Source organism: Giraffa tippelskirchi, chromosome 10 (assembly GCF_054371585.1).
Source record: "Giraffa tippelskirchi isolate mGirTip1 chromosome 10, T2T-mGirTip1v1.2.pri, whole genome shotgun sequence".
In the NCBI taxonomy this organism is placed as follows: domain Eukaryota; kingdom Metazoa; phylum Chordata; class Mammalia; order Artiodactyla; family Giraffidae; genus Giraffa; species Giraffa tippelskirchi.
The window spans coordinates 102,079,869-102,100,827 of record NC_137284.1 but is presented as its reverse complement, the minus strand read 5'-3'; the positions used below and the strand labels follow the sequence as shown (position 1 = coordinate 102,100,827).

At 40.4% G+C, this 20,959-nt stretch overlaps 1 protein-coding gene across 2 annotated transcripts in view; it reads right to left on the bottom strand.

Moving 5' to 3' along the window:
- DOCK4 (dedicator of cytokinesis 4) overlaps positions 1–20,959 on the bottom strand; it is a 482,101-nt gene that overhangs the window by 361,636 nt on the left and 99,506 nt on the right. The gene's annotated exons all lie outside the window — the stretch shown is intronic.

Genomic DNA, 20,959 nt, shown 5'->3' with positions numbered 1-20,959 from the left:
CTTTTCAAAAGCACATTAATGCCATCTTTCTCTCAAAAATATTGTACTTTATTCAATTTCACCAAGATAATATACTTCTTTCTTCAAAAACATTGGTCTATCATAGGTTAAACTAACAGCCATCACAAGGGGAAAAAATGCAGTGATACCAGGTCAGGGCTCAGGGATGAGCCACAGGTAAGTTTCTCTGTGACACACTGACAAGCTATACAAATGAAAAGGGAATATGAGAAACAGAGCTGAAATACAGCTTTGTAAATTACACCAGCTTAATTGTGACTAACTTGAAAGAAAGAAACATGACGATTGTCTATAAAAATAAAAAATACATGTAGGGATTAAAAAAATATACTATATACATTATAATAATAGAAATTATCTTATATACATTATACTTACTAGAAAATGACAAAAACAGCAACAAAAAAGTTCTAAAATTGAAAACTGATCAACTCTTAAGGCTATATTTCAATGATTATAATAGAGACTATCATTAATTTAAAAAAATTTTCCCCCTTAACTCTTTAATTTTAAATTTATTTTTTAATTGAAAGATAATTTCTTTACAGAATTGTGTTGGTTTCTGCCAAACATCAACATGAATCAGTCATAGGTATCATTAATTTTTGAACAGCAATAGAATAACTTACAATCCTGAAAAAAAAAATTTCTCTATTTTACTTACCATTGATCAGCCTTTCAAAGATAGAGTGCTAAATTTAGGCTTCTTTATTTTATACAGAACATGGACAAGCTGGAGTCAAAGAAAGGCAATACAATGAGTTGAGAGGGTAATGCTGAATCATGGAGGCATGGATAAAGACATTCAGTTGCTAAAAGAAAATAAAAGACTTGAACAGGAAGAAATAGGGAATGGTTGTTCAATTGTTGTAGGAAATATTTAGTTTAGATTTACTTGAAAATCAAAGGAGAAATAATGAACAGGACACAAAAGGAAGTTAAACCCCAAAGTTTTAATCTATTAAAGAGACAATATGTAATTAAGTGTGCCATGATACTTCTTAAAGTTATTTAACTCTATGGATCCTATGGACAGAGAATTCAGCAAACAATTCATAGAAGTCTTCTTTCTCCTATTGGTTAGTTATAGTGATAACTCTCTCAAAAAATGGTTTCATTCTTTCCAACACATGTATGCTGATTCGAAATACTTTCATAAAAGTTCACTGAGAGAGAGGGACAAAAATAAAAGCAAAAAATCTTAAGAAACAAGTTTAAAACATTTCAACAAATTCCCTTAAGAACATTGAATAAGCAGGTTTCATGAATTTAGTTGTATCCAGAACTGGACGGAGGTTCCTGAAATTGTACAGGAGACAGGGATCAAGACCATCCCCGTGGAAAAGAAATGCAAAAGAGCAAAATGGCTGTCTGAGGAGGTCTTACAAATACCTGAGAAAAGAAGAGAAGCGAAAAGCAAAGGAGAAAAGGAGAGATATTCCCATTTGAATGCAGAGTTCCAAAGAATAGCAAGGAGAGATAAGAAAGCCTTTCTCAGCGATGAGTGCAAAGAAATAGAGGAAAACAACAGAATGGGAAAGACTAGAGATCTCTTCAAGAAAATTAGAGATACCAAGGGAACATATCATGCAAAGATGGGCTCAATAAAGGACAGAAATGGTATGGACCTAACAGAAACAGAAGATATGAAGAAGAGGTGGCAAGAATACATAGAAGAACTGTACAAAAAAGATCTTCACGACCCAGATAATCACGATGGTGTGATCACTCATCTAGAGCCAGACATCCTGGAATGTGAAGTCAAGTGGGCCTTAGAAAGCATCACTACAAAGCTAGTGGAGGAGATGGAATTCCAGTTGAGCTATTTCAAATCCTGAAAGATGATGCTGTGAAAGTGCTGCACTCAATATGCCAGCAAATCTGGAAAACTCAGCAGTGGCCACAGGACTGGAAAAGGTCAGTTTTCATCCCAACCCCAAAGAAAGCCAATGCCAAAGAGTGCTCAAACTACCGCACAATTGCACTCATCTCACACGCTAGCAAAGTAATGCTCAAAATTCTCCAAGCCAGGCTTCAGCAATACATGAACCATGAACTTGCAGATGTTCAAGCTGGTTTTAGAAAAGGCAGAGGAACCAGAGATCAAATTGCCAACATCCGCTAGATCATCGAAAAAGCAAGAGAGTTCCAGAAAAACATCTATTTCTGCTTTATTGACTATGCCAAAGCCTTTGACTGTGTGGATCACAAGAAACTGGAAAATTCTGAAAGAGATGGGAATACCAGACCACATGACCTGACTCTTGAGAAACCTGTATGCACATCAGGAAGCAACAGTTAGAAGTGGACATGGAACAACAGACTGGTTCCAAATTGGGAAAGGAGTACGTCAAGGCTGTGTATTGTCACCCTGCTTATTTAACTTATATGTAGAATACATCATGAGAAACGCTGGGCTGGAAGAAACACAAGCTGGAATCAAGATTGCCAGGAGAAATATCAATAACCTCAGATATGCAGATGAAACCACCCTTATAGCAGAAAGTGAAGAAGAACTAAAGAGCCTCTTGATGAAAGTGAAAGAGGAGAGTGAAAAAGTTGGCTTAAAGCTCAACATTCAGAAAACTAAGATCATGGCATCTGGTCCCATCACTCCATGGGAAATAGATGGGGAAACAGTGGAAGCAGTGTCAGACTTTACTTTTGGGGGCTCCAAAATTACTGCAGATGGTGATTGCAGCCATGAAATTAAAAGATGCTTACTCCTTGGAAGAAAAGTTATGACCAACCTAGACAGCATATTAGAAAGCAGAGACATTCCTTTGCCAACAAAGTCCGTCTAGTCAAGGCTATGGTTTTTCCAGTAGTCATGTATGGATGTGAGAGTTGGACTATAAAGAAAGCTGAGCGCCGAAGAATTGATGCTTTTGAACTGTGGTGTTGGAGAAGACTCTTGAGAGTCCCTTGGACTGCAAGGAGATCCAGCCAGTCCACCCTAAAGGAGATCAGTCCTGGGTGTTCATTGGAAGGACTGATGTTGAAGCTGAAACTCCAATACTTTGGTCACCTCATGCGAAGAGTTGACTCATTGGAAAAGACCCTAATGCTGGGAAGGATTAGGGGCAGGAGGAGAAGGGGACGACAGAGGATGAGATGGTTGGATGGCATGACCAACTCGATAGACGTGGGTTTGGGTAAACTCCGGGAGTTGGTGATGGACAGGGAGCCCTGGCTTGCTGCGATTCATGGGGTCGCAAAGAGTCGGACACAACCGAGCGACTGAACTGAACTGAGAACCGAAAAAGCATGGGTATAATTAGGCCTTCTGAAGCAAGTTCTACAATTATATAAAATTGTGTGTGGGCTATATTTTTAGGCCATTCCTTTACTAATCATGTATCATGAACCAATTTTATTTTCTTCTCTCAACTGATTATGTGGCTCAAGAAGTTGAGATCAGGTCTCACTAATCTCTCTGTCAAAATATAAAGCGTTGCCTTACATCCAGCTGGTGCTCAAAAAACGTTTCTTCAGCCAAAATGAATTCTCATACCTTTGAATTCCACACAGGAGCCATGACAATGTTAAATGTCAGTGAGGTCCTCTACAGTGAGTAAAATATGGTTCTGGCCAAACTCAAAGACCAAGATGTAGCTGACCAGTAAATATCCCAGTGAAAAGAACAGAAAGACACAAGGCAAGCCAGCATGACATGGGCAACTAGATGTTCCAGCATTGGACCACAAGGCACATCATTGGGAAATACAGGAACAGAGAGTCAATTGGTGTTGCAACAGAGAAGTAAGCAGTCTATGTAAAAGAAGCATAATGGCAGGGGTTTAGGGGCAAGATTCAGTCACTAAGGCGGTCTATCTATAAAAAGCAGGGCACCAATACAGCATAAATGATAGAACACCCCAAGGCAGGATATAGGAATGAACACAGGACCTGGTAACCACAGCTAGAACCAACTCTCATTCAAAGGAAGAAAAGCAGCAGCTTACTCAATAGAACCCAAGTAAACCAATCAAAAGAAAACAAGTGGTAGAAGAATACTGGTCCTAAGTTACTAAAATGAGGGTTTTTAGACTTCTGGGGCTAGGAAAAGGGTTATTTTCAGATCTCAGGGAAAGTCTAAACATACTGAAATGTTTTAAAAGCTCTAGGGCTAGGGACTTTCCTGGTGATCCAGTGGCTAAGACTCCAGATTCCCAATGCACAGGGCCTAAGTTCTATCCCTGGTCAGGGAACTAGATCCCAAATGCTACAACTATGACCCAATGCAGCCAAATAAATAAATAAATAAAGCTCTAGGTTAATGTGCAAAATAGGTAGCAGTGGGAAGCACAGGAAGCTCAGCTCAGTGCTCTGTGATGACCTAGATGAGTGGGATGCGGGTTGGTGGGAGGGAGGCACAAGAGGGAGGGGATATATGTATATTTATAGCTGAACCATGTTGTTTACAGCAGAAAGTAACACAACATTTTAAGGCAATTATCTTCCAGTTAAAAATTTAAATTTTTTTTTTTTAATTTAAAAGAACAATAAGCTCTAGATAGAGCGATGAGGATTTAGGTTGTTTCACAAGCCTTCTATAGACTAAACTTATGATTTGAACATTTTTTTAAATATCAACATGGTACACTTAGCCACACATACTTCTGGAGATTTATAGACATGAACATGTAAACAGAACTCTTAAGAAGTTGTAGGTCTACAAATTCAAAGCCAACTGGTATTCCCTAAATTGAGAATAACGTATTAATAATATTCCAGTCATTAGGCCAAGATGCAGAAGGGACTGTTAAATGTCAGAACGCCAGCCTAACTCCCAGTTCTAACAGAGTTAGGACACCAGAGGTTTGCCCATAGGAAGCTGAAAAGTTTTGGTGGAACTCAAAGGATTCCACAGTGTATTAGAGCATGGAAATTTTGTTATATAATCAGAGCTTTAAATATGCCATACAAATAATACACTCTTTGAGGAAATGCTTTCCTTCTCTTCTGCCTGTATCTCAAATGGTTTCATCCTGCACAATGATTAGAAACTGCTTACATGTGAGTAAATACCAAAATTAAAAGTCATAAGTACTAGGGACTTCCGTCGTGGTCCAGTGGCTAAGACTTCACACTCCCATTGCAGGGGCCCAGGTTCAATCCCTGGTCAGGGACCTAGATCCCACATGCTGCAAATAAGACCCAGCACAGCCAAATAAATAAAAATAAAAGTAAAAAATAAATACTTTTTATAAGTCATAAGTGCTAAAAAATGCAAAGATAATCCACATCCCTCTACTCAAATTCTCTAAAATATAAACTACCACTAAAAGAGATTTTATTTCTTATTCTATAAATTATATAATTTTATAGTTAAATTATATAATTTCCTTTTAGCAGTGAATAGTTTAATATATACATGACACAATGTGAAAAAAGATCTAGACCCAAATTAACATATACTGAACTTTAAATAATCCAAGAAATATTTGTACAACACTAAAAAGTGCAGAACAAATTTAAATTCCTAAAACTTGCTATCACTATTTACAGTCTAGAATGGCAAATAAAAGTCCACATAAATAGCAGGCATTAGCCCTGATAACCATGTCTTTAGTAGGATCCTCCACACACAAGCCTCTCTTTAATAATAACCCCTTATTCTCTTTAACAGGAAGAAAAAGTTTATTGTATTCCTAAACACAATTGATAATTTGTATTTACTTGTTTGTTTACTCATTCAATGCCTGTCTCCAGGACTTCACTGTCTGTTCCATGAGGTCAGGGAAGGCGACAGTTCTGTTTACCACTACGCAACTATCCTAGCACATGGTGGGTATTCATTAAAACTGATAGATTGATTGGCTGAATCTGTGAGTAAACACTACTTTCTTTTAGGTTGACAGACCTTAGATAGACACATCAATCAGAAACACTTGCCTTTCAAATCAACCAAGTACAAAGAAACCCCATAATATGTATGCACAAGAAAAGTAACAGATGCAATTAAATAGACAACTAGCTAGATGTGGACACAATAGCAGATAAAACTACTCCCTCAGTCACGTTTACAAATATATTTAGAGGAATTGAGTACATTAACATATTCCTACTGACATAACTGTTGGCAAGACTTAAAAATCAATGAAAAAATAATGAACAGGTTTTGTTTCTGTAGATTTATTGTAAAAAGTAAATACTGATAAACATTTGCAAACAAGGACTCCAAATAGTATTTTATCCTCTTAATTCTGGGTTATTATAATTTTACAATCAGATCTTTATTTTTAGACTCCTCAGAATAGTATAACAAAAATAAACTCTGGCAGTGAAAATGAGTCGTGTTTCAAACCTACATATGCCAGCTATCATACCTCCTTCCAACTGTGAATAAAGAATATTACATTATGCATGAAGTATTTAATAGAATGTTTTGATATAGTTACAATTCAGGTATTGTTAACTATGTAAAGCACTTGTTAGAAGTGTGAGGGTCTCCGAGGAAGTGAATGTGGTGCGTATTATGGAAGGATAGGATGAAGGAACACACAAAGTGAAAAGATTTCACTTTTGGCCTCACTTCTAAAGATGAGAACCATTACAGTCAGCAATCCACCGAAAAAAAAATCATCTACTAAGAATTAACAAGCAATTTTATCACAAGCAGACAGTGCCTAGGTATAAATTCAGCTCCATTACCCCAGTGTAATATCATGTTGATTTACTATATATTTCACATGCAAGTTAGAAATTCATCTATAAAATATATCTCAAAATATCTTTTGAATTAAGACAATGATGACCCCACCTACGTCATAGCTCTGGTCTCCAGAGGGGTGAAATATGTGCTATAAAGAAGGAAGGCTTGATTTTTGCATGCGGTTGCTTAGCATCAAGTACTTTTATGTCAAAAGACAAATGACACCAATAAAACAGCTTATTTCAAAGGCTACCAATCAGCCCTAGAAAAGTCATGACCCACTGCCAACTTCCTGGAGCAATTCTCAGTTGAATTTGATATTTATTGTTGTTATGATTCTCCACACAATGAATCCCTCAGAACCCCTGTCCCTTAGTATTTTTAACTCCAATACTTCACTTTCCAGCTATAACTTTTTTCCTTTCACCTACTGGTAAATATACTCATTTTCCTTTTGTCTTCAAATAGAGCTGCAGTTCATTCCTGGACTTTCTACATTTTATGCCCACTGACTAATTTTTCCTAATCTTGTGTGTGTGTGTGTGTGTGTGTGTGCGCGAGCACGCACACGCGTACACACGCAGTGGGCTACTGATGCTCCAAGGTCTATCCTCAGATTCACATCCTCCACCACCTCCCCCAACAAAACAGATCTGTGTTTCTCCTCCCAACCTCCCCAACAGTTCTTGTTCTACTTCCCAATTCTGAATGCTCCTCGTTCTGCAACTGATATACCTGTATCCCACTGTCAGTATGAGTTTCTGAGGACAGGATATATACTCACCCACAACACCTAATTAATAGCAAGTCTCAGTAAGTGTAAGACTGTGAGCAAGTGGCTGAGACACTGAGAAGTGGGTGAGGAAGAAAGAGAAGCTAGAAACATTGCAAGCTCTGAAAGCAGGCACAGCACAGTAGTTAAGAGGAAAAACTCCAGAACAAACTGCCAAGGTTCAAATCCCAGCCCAGCCATCTTCTAGTCCTCAGGAAAAGTACCTAGCTGGTGAATGTCATGAGGGATACCTGAGTTAATATACGTTAAACACTTAGAAAAGTGCCTTTAAGTATTCTAAACATGCTGCATGCTGGAAATTAACACAGTGGATTAACCCTTGAAGAATTCTAGTTTCCCTAAGCTAAAAAAATCTTGTAAGTTATTAGTAAAATCACAAGTTCACAAATTTTTTTACAGTTTTCTTACTGAAAGGAAGCAAGCCCACAGATGCTTAGACCTCTGCCTCTGGTAATGCCGATTTGTGCACTCTTGAGTTCACCCATGAAAACCAAGAAGTCACTTAAAATATGAACAAAATTAACTCCAGTTACATGAAACACTGCCACTTTTTAAACTTATCAATTACACACATTTTCCCCAGAATACTATAGGACAATAACACATCATTAGCTTTTCTAATTCTCAGATTGGTGGTGGTAGTGGTCCCTAAGTCGTATCCAACTCTTGCAACCCCATGGACTGCAGCCTGCCAGGTTCCTCTCTTCATGGGATTATCCAGGCAAGAATACTGCAATATGTTACCATTTCCTTCTCCAGGGCATCTTCCTGACCCAGGAATCGAACCAGGGTCTCCTACATTGCAGGCAGATTCTTTACTAACTGAGCTACAAGCCCCCGGAATTTGGGGAGGCACCTAAGAACAGCCCTAAATAATCATTCCCTTCTCTTTTTTTTAAATATAAGCTTATTTTATTGTTTGGCCACTCTGTGCACATTCAGGATCTTAGCTCTTTGACCAGGGATCAAACCTGTGCCCCCTACAATGGAAGCTGAGTCAACCAGTGCACCACTAAGGAAGTCCCGGTTCCCTTGATCTGAGACCAAGGACGCAGTCCTGCTTATCCCTGTGGGACAGGACACAAGGCCAACTTCTCAGAGGTAGACCCATCTTATCAGCCTGAGGTTTAGGACAAGAGAAGGAGAATACACCCAAGTTCCTGCACCCCCTCTGCAACTCTCTTCTCCCTTCTGAGGCCAGTGCTTCAGGGAAGGCTCTTTAGAAAGACTAGGTCTGAATTTTTTCCTGGCACTGTGGCCATTAGAAAACACAGGGTAGGTGGGTTAATGCCCTCTCAATCTTATAATAGCACTTTCATAACTGATGTGTTATTGCTACTGTGTGTTCTGGAATATGAATCATAACACGCCGCAATTATTACTGAATTACTTTCAAGTACACCACTGAAACAGAATGCCTCATTAACCAGCCCTGCTCTCTCCATTAGCAAGCTAATCATTTAAAGAGGGAGGGCACTCTAAGACGAAGGGGGGGGAAACGCCCAACTCAACCTTTACAGCTTCTTTGCCTGGCTCTCTGATTGCAAGGGAAGCACCCAAATTCAAAATTATCCTTGGCTGCTAACAAACCCTGAGACTCAGTCATCAGAAGGAATCTGCTTTCTCCTTCCTTCCCATATTGGACACCGTGATGCAGAATGGACAGGTAGAAAATACCAATTTTTAGGAGAAAAATATACAAATGACCTCCTGTATTTTAAATTTGTGCTAAAGAATATAGTAAGAATATTAAAAGTATAAGGCAGAAAGGTTCAAAGTGCTTATAATCTGGGACAGGTGAGAGGAAAAAGGGAAGAGTAGACTAAAAAGTAAATTTGGAGAAAATATAAGATACTATATGATTAAACCAATGTGAAATGGTGTGATATATCAATAATAAGTGGTAAAGGGAATCAAGCAAGCATGAGATCAGTAATGTTTGGAGGATGATAGTTTCAAGAATAATAATTATGACTCAAGAAAAGGTTAAAGCCTCATTTTAGATGATTATCTAGAGAGTATTAGTTTAATAATCTACTGGTATCATTAAAAAATAAGAAAAGAAAAGACCATCAGAAGCATGTCAGAGACCATATTGAGGAATACTGAGGATGTCATTCTGTGTTTGTATCTCGGAAGAAAAACTCCTAATCCCTATTATCTAGTAAAGTGATCTGAAACATGCTCAACACAGTTGACAGATCCTGTTATTCTTCCTTATTTGCCAGTTTTTACTTACTTTCAACTTTTCTCTAAATAAATAATGGAAAATTATAACAAAAAAACATAGCAATCATCTTAAGGAAACAAATTTAAAAATTAGTGTGAAAATCGAAAACTCTCCTAAAATAAAAAAGTAGACATAAAGCATGAGGAAAGCTGAGTAATGAGTACACGTGACTTCTCTATATTGTCTTCAAAACTTCTTACAAGTGAACAATTATGCAAATATAATTTTTTTTTAATCAGGAGAACAAAATCAAAACATGATAATTATATGAGTTGACCTGAGTAACCATGACGAAATTTCAAATTTGGTTCTAAGCTTCTTTGAAGCAAAGGCATAAAACCTGAAAACATGAAGAGAAATTCCTTATAAGAATCTTTATGGTTACATGAAGGATGGCAAGGCACATAATGGGCAACGGACTCCACAGCAGATTCCACTGGGTGGCTCCTAATTGATTGTTCACTGGTCTGAATGACTGATTATGCTGTCCCTCCCCTGTCCCCTATAAATTCATACCTTGGATCCTAACTCCCAGCATAACTGTATTAAGAGATGAGTAGGTCATGAGAGCAAAGCCCTAATGACTGGGATTGCATGTGTGAGTGCCAAGTCACTTCAGTCATGTCCAACTCTTTGCGACTCCACGGACTGTAGCCTTCCAGATTCCTCTGTCCATGGGATTTTCCAGGCAAGAATACTGGAGTGGGTTGCCAAGCCCTCCTCCAGGGGAATCTTCCCAACCTAGGGATCAAACCCGTGTCTTCTGCAATGCCAGCATTGGCAGGCAGGTTCTTTACCACTAGCGCCACCTGGGAAGCCCAATGACTGGGATTAGTGCCCTTATAAAACAAGCCTGAGAAACCACACCTGCCTCCTTCCACACTGTGAAGACATAGCGAGAAGAGGGTCTTCTATTATCCAGAAACTGGGCCTTCATCAGACACCCAATCTGCCAGCACCTTAATCATGGACCTCCCAGCCTCCAGAACTGTGAGCAATTAATGTCTGCTGTTTATAAACCATCCCATTTGTGGGATTTTTGAAATAGCAGCCTGATCAGACTAACACATGTATATAGACTTCAGCAAGAGAAGAGAGCAGCACGACATTCAGGTTCAGCTCGGGGAGGTGGCAATGCAATCTATAGGGACCTGGTAACTTGGGGCGTGAATGGGTACAAGTCTTCAGGCACACTAAAAGCCCCCTCCTCCAGATAAAAGCTGTCAGAAAGGCTGAAGGTACACTCTAATCTGCACCCAGAGATTGATATTTCAAACCTCTGATGAGGACAACTCTATGAACACACAGAAGATCAGACTAGCAGATAGCAGAGCAGGACCTTGCAAATCAAACTGAGAAACTGAACCAGACCTTTCCAAAAGAAGCATCCACCCAGAGGTGGGGTGCTGAGGAGGCTGTGGGCTAAACAAGACATTTTCTTGCACAGAAGCAAAGATTCTCCCCTGACACACAGACATGTATTTGACATCCCCCACACATGGGAGAATGGCAGAAATGCTTTGAACCTTATGGGTTTTTCAACTGGGAATAACCACTTTCTTAACATAACCAATGACAACTTCAGAAATATTCCCAAGGAACATCTAATTCTGAGTAGCTAAGCTTGCTGATGAATCCTTTGATGTCACCAGCCCCAGAGAGCTGAGTGAATTCACTTGTTACACCCAAGCGTTATTTAACATTTGCCAATCAGACACAGAGAATGACTGCCAAAGGCAATGAAGATTCATGTGTGGATTTAAAAGGTAGATGTATTAAGTTCTGTCTTGACCTCTATTTTCACCTTGAGTTTATAAGACTGAAAGAGGGTATATGAGCATTACTTAAGTCTGAAGGAAGAAGAGTAACATAGTATTCTGGCAATGTTTAGTTTTTATAAATTACTTGGCAACATTCAGCTAACTCCATCAAGAAACTTTAAGTACCCTGTTTTGGCCATAGATCATTTCCATAAAAGTATAATAATAACATTAAATTTCTGAAGAGTTTATTTAATTAAATTTAAATCCAGCAGATACTTATTGACTATTTATTACGTATGAGGCATTATACTAAAATCCAATAAGTCCATTTATACAAGGCCCTACCTTCGACTTCGAATCCCTCACAATTTAACCAGGGAAAGGAAAGAGGAGAAGACATGTAATGTATACAAAGAGTCACTGTTTGGGGACTGAACTGCGCTCCCCCCCAACACCACCAAATTCATATACTGAAGTTCTAAGCCCCAGGACTTTAGAATATGGCTGTATTTGGAGACAAGGCCTTCAAGGAGTCAATTAAAGTTAAATGAGGTCATTTGTGGGGTGCCCTACCCAATCTGACTGGTATCCTTCTGAGATGAGGAAGACATCCCAGGATACAAGGGAGATGCATTCACAGTAACAGTGACCACGTGAGGACACAAAGGGAACTCTGAAAGTCAGAGGAACAGGCTTCGGGAGAAATCAACCCCGCTGACTCCCTTAACTGGGGACTTCTGGCCTCCAGAACTGTGAGAAAATAAATTTCTGTAGGTCAAGTCACCCACTGTGTGGTATTCAGTTATGGTCACTCTAGCAGACTAATATAGCCACTCTGAAGGGGGACGTAATGATACATACTGTAAGATGAAAGTGAAATTTTACTTAACTAAAGGAATCAGGAGAGGTTTCATGGAAGAAGCTCATGGGCTGGATGGATGGGTGAAATTATGAATCATAAAGGGGTGGGAAGCATGGGAGGGAAAAGAGTCATTCCAGGAATAAACCGTGATTCCAGGGTAGCAAAGAGGCCATTTAGAAAGCAGCCAGTTGCCCAGTTTGGTGACATTCTAATTTCCTGTGGGCAAGGAAGTGAAACCCTATTAAAGGCATACTTTAGCAAAGGGCTTTGAATGTCAGCATGAGGAATGTATCCTAAATTTGGTAGAGGCAGGGCTGCACATATAAGAAATAAACTGTCAATTATATAGCCCTAAGTGTAACAGGAAGGATTATTTCTGAATATGAAGAAGAGTCTTATATACAACAGTGAAGTTAATAAAGTTTCTCAGTTTTTCATTTTCAAAAAATACACACACTAAAGTTTCAAGTATAAATTTATTATAAAGAGTCTAAGATTAGAGTAATACAAACATTTCTGGGATTATATCCTTAGATAGACATTGATATTATTTCACTGCAAGCTCATCTGAATTCTGAAGAGCTTGCAAAAATAAATGTTACTCTCTAAAAAAGGATACTAACCCAAAGACTAAATACATATTCATTACATAATCTGTTAGGCGTCACACACAACACTGGAGTGATACATATATTTCTAGGAAACTGAATAGAAAAAATGACTAAACTAAACAAACCCAACATGAGAAGCATGCTAAGTTTGGTAGTACAAGGAGACACACTCCTTCTGAATTGAAATTTTCACCTCAATTAAGAAATGAGATGGTGTAATACTTTACACTGTTAACTGAACTATTTATTATCACACCATTGAGGATACTTTTAGATCACTCTCCTGGCAATGAGACATTTATTTATACTCCCTTAATTTGAAGACTCCGGTGAAACTCAGATAATTAAAAGGGTAGTTAAGACTCAGGTCATTAGAAGAACATTGGCCAAACACAAGAAGTTTCCAGTGGTACCAAAACAAATGAAAAACCCATTTCAGGAGCTGACCTTTCATCATATCCTTTCTATTTATCACAGACAAATATCAAAATACCCATACTGTTGCATTCCAGTGTGAGGAGGAACCCAACAACTGCTAAATCACATCCATGAATATGGATGCTATAATCCCACTTCATAGGGATTTAATCTGGTAGAATGTAGGGAATTTCAATCTGCAGTAAATAAAACCAGACACCTTTTCTCTGCATACCGCCAGGAACCAGGGATGTAAAATTGACCAACCTCTTCTAGTATTTGGCCCACTTTTATTTATTGGAGGAGGAGAAAAGGAGAAAGAAAAAAAAAAACAAACCAATCATTATACCATTTCTAATAACTGATGTGAGAAGAAAGTGCTTTGCTACTCTTGAAGGATCTCTCTCAGAAAGAGAAGTTTCCTTCACTGAGGAGAAAGAAACTACCTCCCTTCCACGTGATAACATCGCACTAGCATGGCCAGGAGGCTGTGGTTCCTCACGTGCAGCAAATGGACAGACACGAAGCCCAAGAACGCTGTAGCACTGGCTCCCAAATGCCCTCTCAGGGCCATTTCCCCAAGCAACACACACACACACACACACACACACACACACACACACACACACACACGTGAACAATAGGGGACCCCTTGCCAACTTCCAAACAGACAACATGAAAGATCTTTGCTTTAGGGTTTTCTATCTTTAGGGTAGAATCCTTAGAAAACCCTAAAGATTCTACCAGAAAATTACTAGAGCTAATCAATGAATATAGTAAAGTTGCAGGATATAAAATTAACACACAGAAATCCCTTGCATTCCTATACTCCAATAATGAGAAAACAGAAAGAGAAATTAAGGAAACAATACCATTCACCATTGCAACAAAAAGAATAAAATACTTAGGAATATATCTACCTAAAGAAACAAAAGACTTATATATAGAAAACTATAAAACACTGATGAAAGAAATCAAAGAGGACACAAACAGATGGAGAAATATACCGTGTTCATGGATTGGAAGTATTAATATAGTGAAAATGAGTATACTACCCAAAGCAATCCATAGATTCAATGCAATCCCTATCAAGCTACCAATGGTATTTTTCACAGAACTAGAACAAATCATCTCACAATTTGTATGGAAATATAAGAAACCTCGAATAGCCAAAGCAATCTTGAGAAAGAAGAATGGAACTGGAGGAATCAACCTGCCTGACTTCAGGCTCTACTACAAAGCCACAGTCATCAAGACAGTATGGTACTGGCACAAAGATAGAAATATAGATCAATGGAACAAAATAGAAAGCCCAGAGATAAATCCACGCACCTATGGACACCTTATCTTTGACAAAGGAAGCAAGAATATACAATGGAAAAAAGACAATCTCTTTAACAAGTGGTGCTGGGAAAACTGGTCAACCACTTGTAAAAGAATGAAATTAGAACACTTCCTAACACCATACACAAAAATAAGCTCAAAATGGATTAAAGATCTAAACGTAAGACCAGAAACTATAAAACTCCTAGAGGAAAACATAGGCAAAACACTCTCTGACATAAATCACAGCAGGATCCTCCATGACCCACCTCCCAGAATATTGGAAATAAAAGCAAAAATAAACAAATGGGACCTAATTAAAATTAAAAGCTTTTGCACAACAAAGGAAACTATAAACAAGGTGAAAAGACAGCCTTCAGAATGGGAGAAAATAATAGCAAATGAAGCAAAAGACAAACAATTAATCTCAAAAATATACAAGCAACTCTCTTGCAGCTGAATTCCAGAAAAATAAACAGCCCAATCAAAAAATGGGCCAAAGAACTAAACAGACATTTCTCCAAAGAAGAAATACAGATGGCTAACAAACACATGAAAAGATGCTCAACATCACTCATTATTAGAGAAATGCAAATCAAAACCACAATGAGGTACCATTTCACACCAGTCAGAATGGCTGCTATCCAAAAGTCTACAAGCAATAAATGCTGGAGAGGGTGTGGAGAAAAGGGAACCCTCTTACACTGTTGGTGGGAATGCAAACTAGTACAGCCACTATGGAGAACAGTATGGAGATTCCTTAAAAAACTGGGAATAGAACTGCCATATGACCCAGCAATCCCACTGCTGGGCATACACACTGAGGAAACCAGAATTGAAAGAGACGCGTGTACCCCAATGTTCATCGCAGCACTGTTTACAATAGCCAGGACATGGAAGCAACCTAGATGTCCATCAGCAGACGAATGGATAAGGAAGGTGTGGTACATATACACAATGGAATATTACTCAGCCATTAAAAAAAATACATTTGAATCGGTTCTATTGAGATGGATGAAACTGGAGCCCATTATACAGAGTGAAGTAAGCCAGAAAGAAAAACACCAATACAGTATACTAATGCATATATGTGGAATTTGAAAGATGGTAATGATAACCCTATATGCGAGACAGAATAAGAGACACAGATGCATAGAACAGTCTTATGGACTCTGAGGGAGAAGGTGAGGGTGGGACGGACGTTCTGGGACAATAGCATTGAAACATGTATATTATCATATGTGAAACAGAATACCATTCCATGTTCGATGCATGAGACAAATGCCCAGGGCTGGGGCAATGGGATGACCCAGAGGGATGGGATGGGGAGGGAAGTGGGAGGGGGGTCCAGGAAGGGGAATACATGTAAACTCATGGTTGATTCATGTCAATGTATGGCAAAAACTACTACTACAAAAAAAAAAAAAGAAAGATCTTTGCTGATCAGGCTTCCTTCCTCCAGATAGGATTAAGGAGGAGGCAACATCGAGGTGGTAAGCCACTGGCCAACTCAGTTCCTCCATAGTCCCAAATGAGACACAGAGAAGAAAAAATATATATATACATGGTAAGCTTAAAATATAAAAAACAAGGCTGTTCTCTGGATGAAAATGCTATATAAAGTCAAGAAATGCAACTCTCACAGAAATGCAACCAGCTTTCATTACAGAAACTTCTGGGCTACCTGCTCTCTCAAGGTAAAACTACTGAACTAAAAATAAGATTGTATTGATTTTTAGGGATATTGTATCTCAGAAGAAAAGGAAAGTCCTCAGGTGTTAAGAAACTTTAGAGGGAGGCTGGTTATTGAACAAAAACTACATATTTGTGAGCAACCAGGGTGCATTTCTATATATAGCAATATTTTTCTGTTAAGCTGCAGTAAAAATCATCTTTGAATGCAGTATTTGTATCCAAAAGCAAAGTCATTTGCAGATGGGCTCCCAGAGAAGTCAAAGGATGGCCAAACATGAAAATGAGCCTCCAAATCGCCTGAAACTTTTTCTCATCAAAATGTAATATATTAAGTTAACAGATATCTTTCCAATAAAGGCTTAAAAAAAAATCAAATACCAGAAAACCTTGTCTTAAAACACTGTTAACAGTTGTAGAACTCCATTAGGATTAGAATAAAATTCTAAGGCAAAGAGTATTTCATAAAATTGTGCACAGGGACATACATCTCTCCACCTACATGCCTCACTCTGTGGATTGAATTCATAGTGACATAGGTCTACTACCCACCCATCCAGCTCAGAGCTTGAGGCTTCCAAGACAGGACTAATTATATTTCAAGAAACAAAATAAAATAGGATACGAAATATGTATGTGTTATTACCCCTGTATCTCCTACCCCTGTAGGAGAAGAGGGCAGCAGAGAATGAGATAGTCGGATGGTATCACCAATTTAATGGATATGAGTTTGAGCAAACTCCAGGAGATAGTGAAAGACAAGGAAACCTGGTGTGCTGCAGTTCATGGGGTTGCAAAGAGTTGAACACGACTTAGGGACTGAACAACAACAACCCCTGTATCAGGTCACTGGGCCTTTCTAGGGAAGAGCGACATGGCAGACAGATCTCCAGGCCACCTCCATCAGCAGACGAAGCAGAGCAAAGGCTGAATCTGGCAAGCGTCACGCATAGTGGGGTCACCCAGAAATCTCTCAGCTAAGAAGACGGTGGTCCTGTTTGCAGAGGCAACCTGGTCCCTGGCTGGGTGACTTGCTGATTATAGCCTTTTCAGATCAGACACTCCCCATTCCCATCCTTTAGACACTCTCACAACAGACCCAAAATCCATGCTCAGGGAAATCGGACAGGTATTCATCTGGAGGGTGCATGCAGTTCCCACGCTGCAGGAGGAGCCTGTCCTCTAGAGTCCATGCAACTCACTTTCCACAGTGAAATGCAGCTGTCTGCGTCTTCCCCATTCAGAATGCACCTGAATCTCAGCAAAGAGAAGTCCCACGTATGTCCCATCTATTGCTCTCCTCCAAGCTACCCTCATCTTTCCAACACCCACCCTCAGGTCCTCACATAGCAGAGCGCTGGATGTGTAGGTGACTCACATGAGAAAACGGTGCAGCCTTTTCTGAAAAGCACCCACAACAGGTAGCATCACCTGGGCACAAGAAGAGTTGGCCCTTTCAACTCTTCACATCTGGACTCTTGGTCCTGCCTCAACAGCTAGTTCTTAACGGCATTCAAGTAGACCAGATGATGCTGAGGAAGGGATGCAAACTCCCTAGGGAAGAATGGACCCACTTCAAGGGTTCCAGACTGTCTAGGAAGGTCTTGAGGTGTGAGCAGTGAACATGCAGACATTCCCTTATAACCCTTCTCAATGGGAGTGAGGTTCAAGGGAGAATGGATACACATATATGTATGGCTGAGTCCCTTCACTGTTCACCTGAAACTATCACAATATTGTTAATCAGCTATACTCCAACACAAAATAAAAAGTTAAAAAAAAAAAAAAAAGATGCTCCCTTATGTGGGGAGGGGATAAGGGATTGCTTTAGTTCCAATTATTTCTGCCTGCCTGTCCTCAGACCGTAAGTGGGACTCCTGGTCTCAATGCTGTTTACATCAGGCTGAGAAAAACACTGTAATTATACAAACTGGTGAAAATCATTAATTTACATTGACATCAGTTACTATACATAGAATTTCTGCCTGCATGGGGCATTTTTGCTAGTCATTTGTTATCTGTTTTAATTCCAACTAATCATTTCTATTTTACATAGTTAGACATCTTTTGCAACTTTTTATTGAATAGTTTTTAATGTTTATGAAGTTTTTATTCATAAAACTTATCACTCCATAACACTTCAGTTACCATCCTTGGCTTTTGCTCTCAGAATGCCTGTAACTAGGACCCTGAACTGCAGAGGCCCTGCTTCTACGTGTAAGGGTTAGGGCTGAAATTTCTGTACTGGACGGGGTATGACCTGCCTGTCTAACCTCAGATCACTAGCTATTTTAAGTAAGTATAGACTTCATTCATAAAGGAAAGATGAGTAGTCTACATGGTTTACATAATCCTCAGAACAGTCTCCAAGGGCCTCTACGTTGCTCCTCAGCCCCAACATGGAAGAAGATTTTTCCACCTTCATCAAGAAGATTCCTCCATGTAAACTGTGAGTGACTGGATTTTGCTAAAGATTTCACAGAGAGAGGTGCCAGGGTGTTTATATCCGCACAATGACATCAAGCCTTGTAGGAAGAGCTCTTCTCAAAATTTTCTTTTCAGCCTCTGGCCACCAGTCTACCCTCTCATCGCCTTTCCATGAATGGTCTTTGATTCTCGTTGGCTTTTGTCCCCCCTTGGGGACATTTTCAGGGACCTCTCCATCTCTCCCACTTTCCTATACAGAAAAACTTGGTTCTATTCCAGTTCCTACCTCTTATCTTGTACCCTTCACCCAGCACTTAACACTATCTTCGAGGACATAAGGGGCTATCACTGTGAGAGAGCTGATTCTATGCTCAGCAAACCAGACTTTCTACAACTAGGATTCTTGAAAGGCAGAGATGTTATTACCAAAAGGAAAGTTAAAAATTACATTACTGCATAGCCAATAAAAAAACAAGCTTGCAAATTAAAAAACAAAAAGCAAAAAAATTACATCAGAGGCTATGATGAAAGAAGCCATGATTAGGGAATTCCTGAGGCAAAGTGGGGTGCAGGCCACTTTGAGCAATTTATAAACCAGAGAGCTCTGCCCTGAGTTCTCAAATACACTGACTAGTACCTGAGACCAGGAAGACAGGTCCCAAGTGAGCAGAAGCACCAGAAGAACTGGGGCCCTGGTGAAAACAGCTGTACTGAGAAGGCAGCTAGGCAAAACCCAGTGGTTCTCACAATGAGGTCAGTAGCCCCAAGTGGGCTAACTTTTGGCACCATACAAGACTTTAAAGAAAATCTTGATTATTAAGAAAAGGAAAAAAAAACTTGGGAAAATGAATTTCTCTGTATCATAATGCCATCCCCAAACAGAAAAGCTTCATTAAGTTTAGCTTTCTGTCAAGATTTGATGAAGGATTAAGACAATTTCATGGAGGCGGGGCTAAGATGGCGGAGGAATAGGACGGGGAGACCACTCTCTCCTCCACAAATTTATCGAAAGAACATCTGAACGCTGACCAAACTTCACAAAACTACTTCTGAAGGCAGGCAGAGGACGTCAGGCTTCCACAAAAACTGCGCATTATCTTCAAAAGAGGTAGGAGAAATTATAAAAGATAAAAAGAGAGACAAAAGAGTTAGGGACGGAGACCCGTCCCCGGGAGGGAGTTGTAAAAGAGGAGGAATTTCCAAGCACCAGGAAACCCTTTCACCGGCGGGTGTGGGGGAGGATTTTTTATCTCGGAGGGCAACGTAACTGGGAGGAAAAAAATAAATAAAATCCACAGATTACGTGCCTAAAGCAACTCCCAGCAAAGAACCCCAGACGCTCGCATCATCCGCCACCAGCAAGTGGGGGCTGAAAGGAGAGGAGCGGGCGGCATTGCCTAGGGTAAGGACCGGGCCCGAGTGCCCCGAGGGCAATCTGAGGGAGCTAACGTGAGATAGTAACCTAAACTGTGGGACAGCGAGAGAGAGAACTATCCCGCGAAAAGCCCAACTCTAAGGCACTGCCGGCCAGCTCACAGAACAAAGGACTGAGCAATACCAGAGGAGAGCTAGCCGGCTGCGGACCGCCCCATCCCCCGCCGGACACAGCGGGCAGGCGGGGCCCGCCAGAGCCGGAAAGGGGCAAACTCGGCTCCAGAGAGGGCACCCCCTACCAAACTGCAAACAGGCTCCCAGTTTCTAAGCAAAGACTGCCCGAGATCCCGGAGGGTCGACAGACGCCGGGAGGGTCGCAGCCAGAGACCAGCTCCCCAGAACCGACACAAAGCACACCGGAGCCGGGCGCGCCCGTAAACCAAGGCGGGGACCAGGGAGGTGATAAGCCGCACCGCCCCAACAGGGGAGAGCGCCCTCGCCAAACTCCTGGCCGCCTGGGCAGCCCCGACCGGGAACGGCACAAGCCGCGGGCGAAACCCACAAGCCGCGGGCGAAACCGAGTCTGCGCCTTTGTGGAGTAACCGGGAGCCTGAACCTGAGCGGCTTAGACCTGGGAAGTGCACGCAGCTCAGGGCCCGCTCCCTGGCCGAGTAACCTGAAGCCTGAGCAGGGTAGACGGGGAAAGCACACACGCCGTGAGCGGGGGCGAACCCAGTGCGGCCGAGACACTGCGAGCTTACCACACGCACGCCAGAATTGCAGTGTTC